The sequence below is a fragment of the Sus scrofa genome, chromosome 2 (assembly GCF_054392235.1).
Source record: "Sus scrofa isolate SSC_HxYL_T2T_F1_AM1 chromosome 2, Sscrofa_HxYL_maternal_Yorkshire_Landrace_v2.0, whole genome shotgun sequence".
Lineage (NCBI taxonomy): Eukaryota > Metazoa > Chordata > Mammalia > Artiodactyla > Suidae > Sus > Sus scrofa.
In genome coordinates, this window is record NC_139384.1 from 72,213,113 (window position 1) to 72,227,329 (window position 14,217).

Below are 14,217 nucleotides of genomic sequence, written 5' to 3' on the forward strand. Positions count from 1 at the left end.
GCCTGAGTTAGGACTCCAAGCCAACCAAGCAAACAACCAACCAACCAGTCAGCCAACCAGCCAACCAACCAAGCAACCAAAAGACAGATCTATACCCTTTCCAGCTCTAATTTACATGGGCTGAGACTGTAGGTGTGGAGATATTTACAGCTCCCTATGTCTGATCATTAGGCTCATTTCTCCCTTGATATTTCAACCTCTAAGCAATAATTCCCCTGTAGAAAACTGTTCTGGAAGGAAGAAATTTTTTTCCTAATGATTCTCTGCTCACAAGAGATCAAGTAAAGTCAAAAGAGTCCCTTTTTTTTTGTTTGTTTGTTTTTTGTTTTTTCTTTTTACTCCTACCTTGTAGATCTCTAAATCTCCCAGCGTCTTGTCTCAACTCTGAGTTAGACTTTTCTCTAAGACTGAGGAATCTGGATTAGCTCTCTTGTATTTTCAAATCTTTGCCTTGTGGTGGGGATGCAGAATCTGCATCTTCAGAAAATTTCTCTTCTTTCCAACAAGAAGTAAGTACTTTTGATAATAAACCCTAGGCACTACATGTATTGTCTTCATGACACTTTTGCCATAACAATTAGGAAATTAGGAATTTCATTCTTTCATCTCTTGATCAGAGCAGTCATTTAGTCCTTCATTACAAAATGTTTACATTTAATAAAATCTATCTATCTATCTATCTATCTATCTATCTATCTATCTATCTATCTTTTTATGAACTAAAGCCTGAGATTTAAACATGTAGGGTTTATTAAATATTGGTAAATGTCTAATCCATGAGAAACTACATTCAGGAATTACATTCACCATCACAGATGTAGGGCTTGGAGAGGTGTCTACTGATCTGCTCAAAGTTACTGTCTGTGTGTATGATTGGCCTTGATTGCATTCTTCCAGGATGATCCTAGGCCACTGAAAATCTAGGCCACTGGTTTTCATTTTCAGAAATGATTTTTCCCCTGGGAATGTTGCTGTTGTCTTAAGGGAATGCTGCTAAACACCTCCTATCCACAGAAAATCACCCACAAAGGAAAAGAGATCTGCTCAAATATCACAGTAAATGGTGAGAAAACCTATTCCATACCAGTAATTATTCAACCCAATGTACCCATGAATCAACAACAATCCTGATAGGAATGGAATAGGCACAGGTAGTTTTAGAATTACTACATAAAGGATTATAGAGAGGGAAATCTAGGGGATGTTGGGCGATCACTTTAAATTAATAAATTGCCCCCCAAAAGCCATCAGAACAAGGCAGTCTCGCTTGACTAGTGGAGGTGTGAGAATTGCCTCAGGTCATTGGGTGGGGAATGGGATTAGGCCTGCATTCAGATTCAGACCAAGGGCAGGAGTTTGAGAACCACCATTCTGATGATTTGAATACACACCTTACCTGATACCAAGGAGGAGCTAGTACTCCTGAAAAGGAAGAGGTGGTCTTTTCCCACCCCCATTCCCCCTGGATGATAAACTGTAGCCCACTGGAGCCTGCCCGCTTGCATCTCTCACAAGCATCCTATCCTAATAAATCTATTTCTTGCCTACGACTTTGACTCTTCCTGAATTCCTTCTGTGTGGAGGCACAAAGAACCTGAACCTCAGTAAGTCCAGACATAGGATTCTAATTTAAAACTGTGGGTTTAAGCCCCAATATGGGTTTAGGCTGGGTTTGAGTCTAGGCGCATGGGTTCAAGTCCCAGCCTGTGTTCTGGCTAGGTTCAGGCCATCAGTGCTGTCAGTTTCAATCCTACTACAAATGCAGAATCTCAATCATCTGGTCTTATGGGCCAAGAGAGTCTTTTCTTCTGACAAGCTTCCTTGGTGATATTGATGCTGGAGGTCCTGGTCTGTGGACTACTCTTTGAGTTGTAAGGTTGTGATCCTGTGACAGAGTTAAGAGCAGGTAGTTTAGGAACACTGTTTTGCATATAAGTTTAAAGGAATAGTATATTCATTAATTCAGAGGCTCTGGTAAATTCCATGTTTATTTCTTTCATGTAACAGTCCATGAATGACACAAAATTATAGAAAACTGAAAAAAAAACCCTATAATGATCAAAATAGATCCTAACATATGTCCATATTTTAATCTTAAGTACCTGAATATGTTATTTTTTACAGCAAGGGAGGAATAAGCTAGCAGATTGAACATGGTTGCTAATCAGCTGACATTAAGATAAAAAGATGAGCCATGATGATCCAGGTCGATTAGAGTAATCACAATAGTCCTCTAAATGTTGAAGATGGACACAAAATATTTGGTGTTAAGAGATTTTGAAGATGGAAAAAGGGCCAAGATTCAAAGTTTGAAATAGCTAGCAATACAAACTGAAATTGGAAAGGAAACATTCTCCCATGAGTCTCTAGGAGGAAGCCAGTGCTGCAGATATTGTTCCTCAAAAATTGATGTAAAATTAGCAGAAATAAAGGAGTGGGGCTATATCAAACTGAAAAGCTTCTGCATATCAAATGAAAATATCAAGGCAATTAAAAGGGAATCTACAGAATGAAGGAAAATATTGCAAATCGGTTATCTGATAAGGGGTTAATGTCCAAAATAAATAAACAACTCAAACAACTCAGTATCAAAAAGTAATCCAATTTAAAAATTGGCAAATAATTTAAATAAACATTTTCCCCAAAAGATGTAAAGATGTTCAATAGGTATAAAAAAAGATGTTGAACATCATTAATCATCAGGGAAATTCTGATCAAAACCAAAATGAGAGATTACTCCACACCTGTTAGACTAGCTATTATCCAAAAGACAAGAATACAACCAGTATTGGCAAGATGTAGAGAAAAATAAACACTGAAACACTGCTAGTGAGAATATAAACTGGTGCATCATCACCAAAAAAAAAAAGTTTCATCAAAAACTATAAATAGAGAAAAAGAATGGAAAAAATTATAAATAGAACTACCATATTACCCTGGGTGGTCTTGCTACTGGGTATTTTATCTGAATAAAATAAAAACACTAATTTGGAAAGATATATGTACCTGATATTCATTGTAGCATTATTTTTAATAGTCAATATATGGAATGCCCATGGATACATACGTGTCCATTGATACACACACACATTCACACACATACAATGGAATACTACTCAGCCTTAAAAAATGTAGGCCATCTTGCCATTTGAGACAACATAGGTGGACCATGAAGGTATTATGCCATATGAAATAAGCCAGAGAGAGAAAGACAAATTCTGCTTGATTTCACTTGTATATGGAACCTAGAAAACAAAACAAAGGAATAAAGAAAATAAAACAAAAGTTGTAGATAACAGAGAACAGGTTGGTGGTTTTCAGAGGGAAAGTGGATTGTGATGGGGGAGCAATAGGTAGGGAGTCAATTGTGTGGTGACAAATGGTACCTGTACTGATCATGATGATCATGATGTCATGTGTACAATAATTGCATTATGTTTTGTTTGATATATGAAACTAATAGAATGTCATTCACTAATTTTACCTCATTTTTGAGAAACAATTTCTGCAGGACTGGTTTCCTCTATATGCCATGGGCATGGCCCTAAAAACACGCACACACACACGCACAAAGAAAACAGAACACAATTTAACACAGTATACAAAAGTAACTCAACATGGTTTAAAGACTTAAATATAAGGCCAGTACTATAAAACTCCTAGCAGAAAACATAGGCAGAATGTTCTTTGACATAAACTGCAGCAAATCTTGTTTGATCCACTCTCTAGAATAATGACAGTAAAAACACAAATAAACCAATGGGACATAATTAATCTCAAAAGCTTTTGCACAGTGAGGGAAACCATTAAAAACAGTGTGTATGATACTTGCTGCTTTGTTCTCAAGGTTGCTTTGGCTATTCATGGTCTTTTGTGATTCCATAAAAATTTTAGACTAATTTGTTCTAAAAATGACATTGGAATTTTGTTAGGAATCTCATTGAATATGTAGATTGCTTTGGGTAGTATGCACATTTAAAAAATATTAATTTTTCTCATCCATAAACACAAATTATATTTCCTTGTATTTCTGTCTTTCAATTTATTTCATCAATGTCTTAACGGTTTTCAGTGTATAAATTTTCACCTCTTTGGTAAATTATATCAACTTATTTTACTCTTTTTTATTTTTATTAAAAATTTATTAAATTATAGTTGGTTCACAATGTTGTGTCAATTTATGCTATACAGCATAGGGGCCCAGTCATATATACATATATAATTTTTCCCATACTTCCTTCATCAGATTCTATCCCAAGAGATTGGATATAGTTCCCTGTGCTATACAGTAGGAACTCATTGTTTATCTGTTCTAAATGTAATAGTTTGCATCTACCAGCTCCAATCTCCCCATCCCATCCCACTCCCTCCTCCCTTCCCCCTTGGCAACCACAAATCTGTTCTCTATGTCTGTGGGTCTGTTTTGTAGATAGGTTCATTTGTGCCATATTTTAGATTCCACATATAAGTGATATCACATGGTATTTGCCTTTCTCTATCTGACTTACTTCACTTAGTATAAGAACAGAGAACAAACTTGTGGTTGCCAACGGGGAGGGAGTGGGATGGGCTTGGAGTTTGGGGTTGGTAGATGCAAACTAATATATTGAGAATGGATAGGCAGGAGTTCCCATTGTGGCTCAGTGGGTTAAGAGCTTGACATAGTGTCTGAGAATGTGGGCTTGAACCCTGGCCACACTCAGTGGGTTAAGTATCTGATGTTGCCGCAAGATACAGCGTAGTTTGCAAATATGGCTTAGATCTTGCACTGCTGTGGCTGTGGCTGTAGCTGTGATTCAAACTCTAGCCTGGGAATTTTCATGTGCTAGAGGCATGATCCTAAAAGAAAAAAGAAAAGAATGTATAAACAATGAGATCCTACTGTATAGGACAGGAAATTATACCCAATCTCTTGTGACTGAATGGAAGATAGTATGAGAAAAATAATGTATATGTATGTATGACTGGGTAACTATGCTGTAAAACAGAAATTGGCACAACACAGTAAATCAATGATACTTTAATAAAAAATAAATTCCTGTAAAAAAGAGCAGTTTTTCCATTTGCTACATCACCTTGGGTCTCATGGACATAAGCCTTGATGTTTTTCAAAAACAGATAATTTGGAGGCTCATCTTCCACATGCAAGTCTTAAGAACTGTGGTGCCTAATGTAGGCTATGAACCTTTTAATCCTCAAGAAGAGGGTTTGGATTTGTAAGACTCCTGCAGATGTTGGGATGCTGCAACAGAGGTGGGGTTTTTAGCAGGATAGTATCTGAGCCTCTCCTACCTGCCTTAATGTGGTCTTTTGTCATTTGATCTAAACCAGTTTTCCTAGTATTCAGATCTTTTTCAGAGGGAATTGTTCCATATGTAGCTATAGATTCAGTGTGTTCATGGGAGGAGGTGAGTTCAAAATCTTCCTATACCGCTGTCTTGGACCAGCCCCTCTACTACTTAAATATTTGTGTCTAAGCTTCTACATTCTTTTAATTTCATTTTAATCCAAGCAGTCTTGCTTTTAATTGTATCCTCTCCAACTTTCTCTCAAGTTTTCTTTCTACCTAAAGTATGAAACCACAAATACATCTCTGTGTGTCATAATGCATATGATTATGCTTATTTGAAAGAGAAATGTGTAAAGATAACGACACATAGAATAATACACCACTTTAAGTCTAAACATTTACTTTGGATTCCATAGTAATTTTATTTATTTCTTGAAGCCCTCCTCTGGAGTTATGTTTATTATCCCACATTACCTACAAAAATAAGGATTGAAGCTCAAGGAGAATAAAATTTTCACAATTACATTAAAAAGCCTTTAAAGTTATTTTGCCCTTTCCTAAATTATATGAAAACAGAAACATAAGTTTATACTATAATTTTCTATGGTTCATTTACTTAATTAGTTATTTTGTTTGCTTTTTAGGGCCACACTTGTGGCATATGGAATTTCCCAGGCTAGGGGTTGAATTGGAGCTGGAACTGCTGGCCTATGCCATAGCCACAGCAATGTGGGATCTGAACTATGTCTGTGACCTATACCACAGCTCATTGTAATGCCAGATTCTTAACCCATCCTCGTGGATGCTAGTCAGTTTTGTTACAGCTGAGCCACAATGGGAACTCCTCCAAGATTCATTTTCTTTGTCATTTCAAACTGTGCAGTTTGTAATATGAAATTATTTTCCAATAAATCACTTAGAAATCTAAGGATGCATGGATCAAAGCAGAATTTAGAGCATAAGTAGCTGATTCACAATGAGCAATGATAGGATATAATCCCTTCTACTTGGGTAGAAATGAAATTGTTATTTATTTATTTATTCTTTTTTAAGGCTGTACCTGTGGCATATGGAAGTTCCCATGCTAGGGGTCAAATCAGAGCTGCTGCTGCTAGGCCTATGCCACAGCCATAGCATCTCCAGATCTGAGCCACATCTGTGACCTATGCTGTAGTTTGTGGCAACATGGGAACCTAACCTAGTGAGTAAGGCCAGGGATTGAACTTGCATCCTCATGGACACTATGCTGAGCCACAACGGGAACTCCAAAAGTGTCATTTATGGATATAGAAATAGTAGAAGTAAATTATAGTAATTCATACTTGTCATTCTTTTCCTGTAAAATAGAAGATAAACTAGGTATAGAGTAAACTGCTCATATTGGATCAAATGAGAAGGGCACTGTGCCACACACAGCATGGATGAGCCTTAGAAAAGCAATGTAGATTATGTTTGTGAAATGCATCTGTAGGGTTGTCTTTTTTTGTAAATTGTTCGTTCTTATTGCTGTATGGAATTCCATCCTGCAAAGATCACAATGTTGATAGGCATTTGAATAGTCAGTCTAGAGCTGCTATGAAGAGTACTGCTTTCAATGATCTAGTATAAATTTCTGCTAAATATCTATGCATTTTTGTTTGGACATACTGGGGGTGAAATTACTAGGTCAGAGACTGTGCATGTATGTACAGTTTTATTATATACTGCTAATTTTCTAATAATTCATTTCTTTAGCTTTATTAAAAGTCTTAATATTTGGTAATATAAAAAAGAAAAGCAATGTGGAAACTCAGAACTGAGTATAATACATTCATTCAGAGATCAGTGGTGCTCAGAACAACTCCATATCTTATAGTCTCATTTGGCAATAAAGGTATCATATTAAATCATTTTATTTTAGGATGACCTGTTATGCAGCAATAGCTAATTGATACAATAATTAAAGTGAACAGAATAAGGCAATAATAATTGCTGCTGATTATTCTAGGCATTTGTTCCTATATTTGGAGATAGCTTTCATGGTTACTCTGTAATAGTTCAGACAACTGTAATTTGAAATCTCTCATTGGAGTACATTTCCAAGTAACCAGAAGAGGTTGAAATGACTGGTATATTTGTGCAGAAAAAAAATGAAGCTGGTGACTCTGATTCATATGGTTGTATAGGAATATAAGAATTGTCTTTTTAAGTTTTATTATTTTTAAAAATTTTATTGGAGTATATTTGACTTACAATGCTATATTACCTTCATATGTACAGCAAAGTGAATCAGTTATACATATAATATATCTATTCTTTTTTTCTCATATAGATTATTCCAAACTATTGTGTATATATTCAGATGAAGCCATAATTTGAAAAGATACATGCAACCCCAATGTTCATCCTAGTACAGGTAACAATAGCCGAGACATAGAAACAACCTAAATGTCCATAGACAGAGGAAAGGAAAAAGAAGATGCGGCACATATACACAATGGAATATTATTCAAGATTTCTTTTGAGTCATTTTTTGATCATAAAAGATGAATGGAATCCTGAGCATAACAGAAAATATAACAGGGGATAATGATAATGATCATTCACCACCCCTCTTGCAGTTATGACAAAATGTAGAAGGCAGAATATATTTCCATTAGAGCAATGAAAAGAATCAGACAGGTTGAAAGAAATCATACAGGTTGCATGGAAGTTTACAAGCATAAATAGGAAGATAATTCAATAAAAAAATGTAAAAATGCCAATTTTCACTAATATGTGTAAAATTCCCCGTATGCCTGCACGCCAATTCTCCACATTCCAATGAGTAAATACACAGCATGGAAAATAAATATTTAGTGTAGTACTACAGTGTATGGATTATAATTTTGCTTCTTCATGTTGAAAGTCGCCTGTGATTCTAAGGTCATTTTAGGTCAATCTACATTTTTTTTTTGGCTTGTAGGGCTGTACCCGGGGTGTATGGAAGTTCCCAGGCTAGGGGGCAAATCAGAGCTGCAGCTGCCAGCCTGTGCCATAGCCATAGCAACATGAGATCCAAGCCACATCTGTGACTTACATCACAGCTCAGGGCAATGCCAGATCCTTAACCCACTGAGTGAGGCCAACCAAGGATCAAACCTGCATCGTCATTGAATCTAGCTGGGTTTGTAACCCCCTGAGACACAATGGGAACTCCAGGTCAATCTATTATTAAAACTTGGGTCTTGGAGTTCCCATAGTGGCACAGAGGTTAATGAATCCGACTAGGAACCATGAGGTTGCGGGTTCGATCCCTGGCCTTGCTCAGTGGGTTAAGGATCCAGCGTTGCCATGAACTGTGGTGTAGGTCTCGGATCCCAAGTTGCTGTGGCTCTGGTGTAGGCCAGCAGCTACAGCTCCGATTAGACCCCTAACCTGGGAAGCTCCATGTGCTGAGGGAGTGGCCCAAGAAATGGCAAAAAGACAAAAATAAACAAACAAACAAACAGACTTGGATCTCAATGAGGACTTCTCTTGCAGACATGTAACTGATAATCATTTTGACAGTGGCTGTGGTAGGCATTGCGGACACTAAGAACAGGATCTTAACGAGGGGAATAAAAAACAATTATCTGCTACAAGTCACAGTAGTATGTGACAGTCTAAATTATAAGAAAGAGAAGATAGTGATACACAAATGAATATTGAGTATAAAAGTGAAAATAGTATCTTTGATTTTCCTCTGTTATAAAATGTATAAGTTGCCTTAGGGTTTTGATAGGATTAGTACAACTCAAGACACTTCTTTTAGAAAAACAAAAGAAAAATATTTGCTATGACATATGTCACTTAAAAAAATCCATACCCATGTTGTCTTATTAGGTAAATAGGAGTTTCCAAACTTTCTAATATTGGAGTTCCTTTTGTGGTGCAGCAGAAATGAAACCAACTAGCAACCATGAGGTTGCAGGTTGATCCCTGGCCTCACTCAGTGGGTTGACAATCCAGCATTGCTGTGAGCTGTGGTGTGGGTCGCAGACATGGCTTGGATCCTGTGTTGCTGTGGCTGTGGTGTACACTGGCAGCCATGGCTCTGATTAGACCTGTAGCCTGGGAACCACCATGTGCCATGGGTGTGGCCCTACAAAGCAAAAATAAATAAATAACCCAAATATTTCTAATACATTGTTGAAATAAATTTGGGAAAGTAGGAGTAAAACAAGGAAAAAGCTGTTGGATGTCAGAAAGAGCAGAGAGTTTAATAAAGTGAGTTACATAAATTTAATAGAGAAGTTGCAGTCAAAGAAATGGAAAGTCCAAGAATTTATTTGTCTAAAAAGAGCAAGTTTTACATCCATAGTTTGATTTAAAAAGTTAAAACTTGGCGAATTCCCTTTGTGACTTAGTGGGATAAGAACCCAATGTAATTTCCTCAAGGACACAGCTTCCATCCAATCCCTGGCCTTGATCAGTGGATTAAAGATCCAGCGTCACCACAGCTATGGCAAAGCCTGCAGATGCAGCTGGGATCTGGTGTTGCTATGGCTGTAGCGTAGGCTGATAGCTGCAGCTTAATTTGATCCATAGCCTAGGAACTTGTATATGCTATGGGTGTAGCCATAAAAAAGAAAAAGAAATTGACAATTTCTGACTTGAGGCTTTGAACATTTCAATAACAGGAGAATCTTCAATTTTAGGACCTTTGACCCTTATACAGTTCCCTTCACAAAGAATGCTTTCAGAGCTCTCTTCATGTCTTTATTCCTTAGACTGTAGATGAAAGGGTTCAGCATGGGTGTGATGACAGTGTACATCACTGAGGCTGTCGAGCTTGAGTAGCAGCAGAGCTAAGGTACACTCCTAACATCGTGCAATAAAATAAGGAGACAACTGAGAGGTGAGATGCACAGGTGGAAAAGGCTTTATACTTGCCCTGAGCTGATGAGATTCTACGTATGGAGGAAACTATTTTAGAGTAAGAGTAAATGATACCAGCAAAGAAACCACCCCCCAGCAGGACAGCTGCAAAATACATCACTATGGTATTAAGAAAGGGGTCAGAACAGGCAAGTTGGACCATATGATTGAGTTCACAGAAAAAGTGGGGGATTTCAAAGTTTGTGCAGAAGGAAAGTCACAACATCATCAAGCTTTGTAATAAGGAATTTAATATATTTATGATCCATGACATCAGGACCAGCAGTCCACAGAGCCGAGGGTTCATGATGACTGTGTAGTGTAGGGGGTGGCAGATGGCCACAAAGCGGTCATAGGCCATCACAGTCAGGAGAAAGATGTCCAACACTGCAAAGAGGATGAGAAAATAAATCTGTGTGATGCAGCCTTCATAGGTTATAGCTTTGCTCTGGGTCTGGATGTTCCACAGCATCATTGGGATGGTGGTGGAAGTGAAACAGATGTCTACAAAGGACAGGTTGGATAGAAAAAAGTACATAGGTGTATGGAGGTGGGAGTCTGAGCTGATAGCCAGGATGATGAGCAGGTTTCCAAACACAGTGATCAGGTACATGGAGAGGAAAATCCCAAATATGATGGGCTGCAATTCTGGATCTTCTGAAAACCCCAGAAGTAGAAATTCTCAAATTTGTGTATCATTGCATAGTTCCATGTAGTGAAGGTGACTTCCAGAAAAGAGAAAAGTGACATGACAAATTTTCACAGCCGCCTGATTTACTCACACATTTGAAATATTGCAACCTATATTTTGTAGTCATTAAACAAAATATTTTACATATGAATATGGTCCTCCATGACACCACCAATATAGAATTTTTGTCCCTATCAACTCTTTCCCTAAAGGGTGATGTATTCTTTTGATTTTGTTAGACATTTTTCATGTATTTAGGAATAAAATTGAGATTTGACCATGATACCAATGTCTAGGCAATGAGTGTAGACTGCTGAAGAGCAAAACAGGGAGAAAGAAAATACAAGCAAATAATGAATTCATAGCATTTCAGATGGTGACAGGTATGTAGAAAAGGTGAGCTGGTATAAAGGAGAGGGTGACTATGGCTTCCGTTTTTCATGGATATTTGCAATGCTATCTGCAGCCAAGGTGACATTTCAACATTGACCTCAAGTAAAAGAGGGAGGGAGATGCAGGATTATGTGAGGTAGTGTGTTCCCAGCAGAGGTAATGTCCAGTGCAAGGAAGATGGTCATTTTCAATGTTCAAGTCAAAAAAGTGAAGCAGGTGTTGCAAGGTGATAGAACATGAGAAAGTGATGAGAGATGGTGTCACACAAATTGAGGATGGAAATGGCCTTTCTGCTACTGCTGAAACCCCAGGACACAGGGACTTCCTATTTCATACTACATATTGCACTTTATTAATCTTATTGTAAAAAGGTCCCAAGAATTGATACTGATTAAGACTTTGATTGAGTTCTGGTTCCAGAATTCTAAGAGTCACCCTGGAATATGTGAGACCTGATATCTCTGTTCTTATGACTGCTTATGCCCCTACAAGTAATCAACACACACACAGAGTGCACTGCGCCTCCTGCATTGTGTTATTTCCATGTCTTTCTCAGCCGTAGTCTTATTGTTTACACTAAGAATGTCTAAACCCAAGTTGGTCTCATCAATGATCTTTCCTTTGTACACTGCAAAAATAGTTCACAGAAATTCCAATTCTTAAGCTTCTCATGGACAAAAAAACCTGGAGCCTTATACTGAGATGGCCATTTTTTTTGTGTTTAAGCAAACATAAAATATCTGTTCAATAAAAGAGAGAGAGTGGGTGAAAGAGAGAGGGAGAGGGAGAAAGAGAGAAAGTGGGAGAGGGAGAGATGGGGAGAGAGAGAAAGAGGGAGAGAGAGACTGTGAGAGAGAAAGAGAGAAGGAGATAATGATGAGGAGGAAAAAGATCCAACAAGCTCAGGTGGTCCCTAAGACGCTATGAAGAGGACAAATTTTCGTTATTCCTGGCAACATTCCAACCCTGATTACATTCCCTTGATGCCCAGCAAAAATAATGAGAACAAAAATTAATTCGCCCAAAAGACAAAAGTAGTGATATCTTTGTGGTGGCAAACATCTTACATATTGTATATCAAGGATAAAATAAGCAAAGGGGCTAACCAACACTTCACAAAATAAAACATATAAAGTATCACTCAAAGTGGGTACTTTTAGTATCAAGCAACAGAAGACTTGTTTTTCCTGTCTATCCCATAATTATATGATCAGTTCCTTTTTTATATGGTCAGATAGGGGATATAATTAGTTCCTTTCTCACTTTTCCTCTGTAGAATCTTGCCTTTGCTGTTCTTGGGCTTTGGGTTTTTATCTCTCTCACTCTCTTTTTTTCTTTTTTGGCTGCACCTGTGGCATGTGGAAGTTCCCAGGCCAGGGATCTAACTTAAACCTCAGCAGTGACAATGCCAGATCCTTAAGCTGCTGTGCCACCAGGGGATTCCTTGGATCTCTTTTTTTTTTTTTTTTTTTTTGTCTTTTTTGTTGTTGTTGTTGTTGTTGTTGCTGTTGCTGTTGCTATTTCTTGGGCCGCTCCCACGGCATATGGAGGTTCCCAGGCTAGGGGTCCAATCGGAGCTGTAGCCACCGGCCTACGCCAGAGCCACAGCAACGCGGGATCTGAGCCCCGTCTGCAACCTACACCACAGCTCACGGCAACGCCGGATCGTTAACCCACTGAGCAAGGGCAGGGACCGAACCCACAACCTCATGGTTCCTAGTCGGATTCATTAACCACTGCACCACGACGGGAACTCCGGATCTCTTTTTTGATAAACATGATGGGCTCACTCTAATCCAGATTCTGGACTTCATATGACATGCAAAGTCATCCCAGGACCATGTTCTATCAATCCTTCCCACACTGTGACAATTCTGTATTCTTATACTCGTTTTCTCATATGATTGTGCCTGAAAACATGGTCAGAGCACATCTATCTCACTGTATTCTGTTCTCATTGTTAGTTTGTATGAACCAAAATGTCAGGGACCTCACCTGTTCTGTTTACTTTTGTACTCTTCACAAAACTATGGGGCTATATGTGCTCTTGTATAGAAACACATCTAAGAGTATGAAAAGTTATAAAATGAGACTAAAGGAAAATTAAAGCAGATAAAAATGAGCAATTAAAAAAAACTAGTGAGCAAAATTGACTAAAGAACCAACACTAACTGAAACATGATATAACATAAAAATAATGATATCAACATGGGTTAATATTTAATTCAGCAAAGACCTTGACAGAAGAGAATATCATATGTAATGTACCTAGAAACTTCTGACACATTTCAGATGTTCCATTATTTTTTTATGGAATGATCAGGAGTTAGGTCTCAGTAGTTATGAATGTTTACCACATGGCATATTTGTGTTTCCTTTTAGTTGGAAAAATTTGGATTGTTAAGTAAAATCTGGCATAGATGGGTATTTACCCAAAAGAATATGAAATTGGTTTCCTCGGTTACCCAGCTTACCCAAAAGAACAGAGGTAGTAGGTCAGTGAAAGAGTAACCAGTACATTTCAGATGGACATCTAGAAAACTACATATATAATTTACAAGTTGCAAGACCCTCTCCAATAAAGCAAGAAGCTCAGAAGTAGGAAGATAAATATATTTAAATAAAATAAATATGTAATATTTTATATAAAAATATCCTCCAAAACTCAAATAAGAAACAATAATCTGTAGAAATTTTTGAAATGTTTATAATTGTGGAAAATTGGCAAATAATACAGGGGCTTATAATAATAATACTTATAATAAGCAAATCAAAATGGTGATCAAATATGTAAAATTTGCTGAAACTGAAAAAGAGTTTAAGAAAACAAGAAATGTCCTTCACACCCATCAAACTGAGAAATAAATGTAAAGAGCGGACACACTGATTGGGCTTCACATTTTTAAACTGGTAGCAAGAAGAGCATTCTTAATTTTGTCACCAGAAAAATAAAGTCTTACAAGTT

The 14,217-nt window shown here is 37.5% G+C and overlaps 1 pseudogene; it reads right to left on the reverse strand.

Annotated features, from left to right (window-relative positions):
• Positions 1-9,960: 9,960 nt before the first annotated feature.
• Positions 9,961-10,880, reverse strand: LOC100511069 (olfactory receptor-like protein OLF4; annotated as a pseudogene).
• Positions 10,881-14,217: the final 3,337 nt, after the last annotated feature.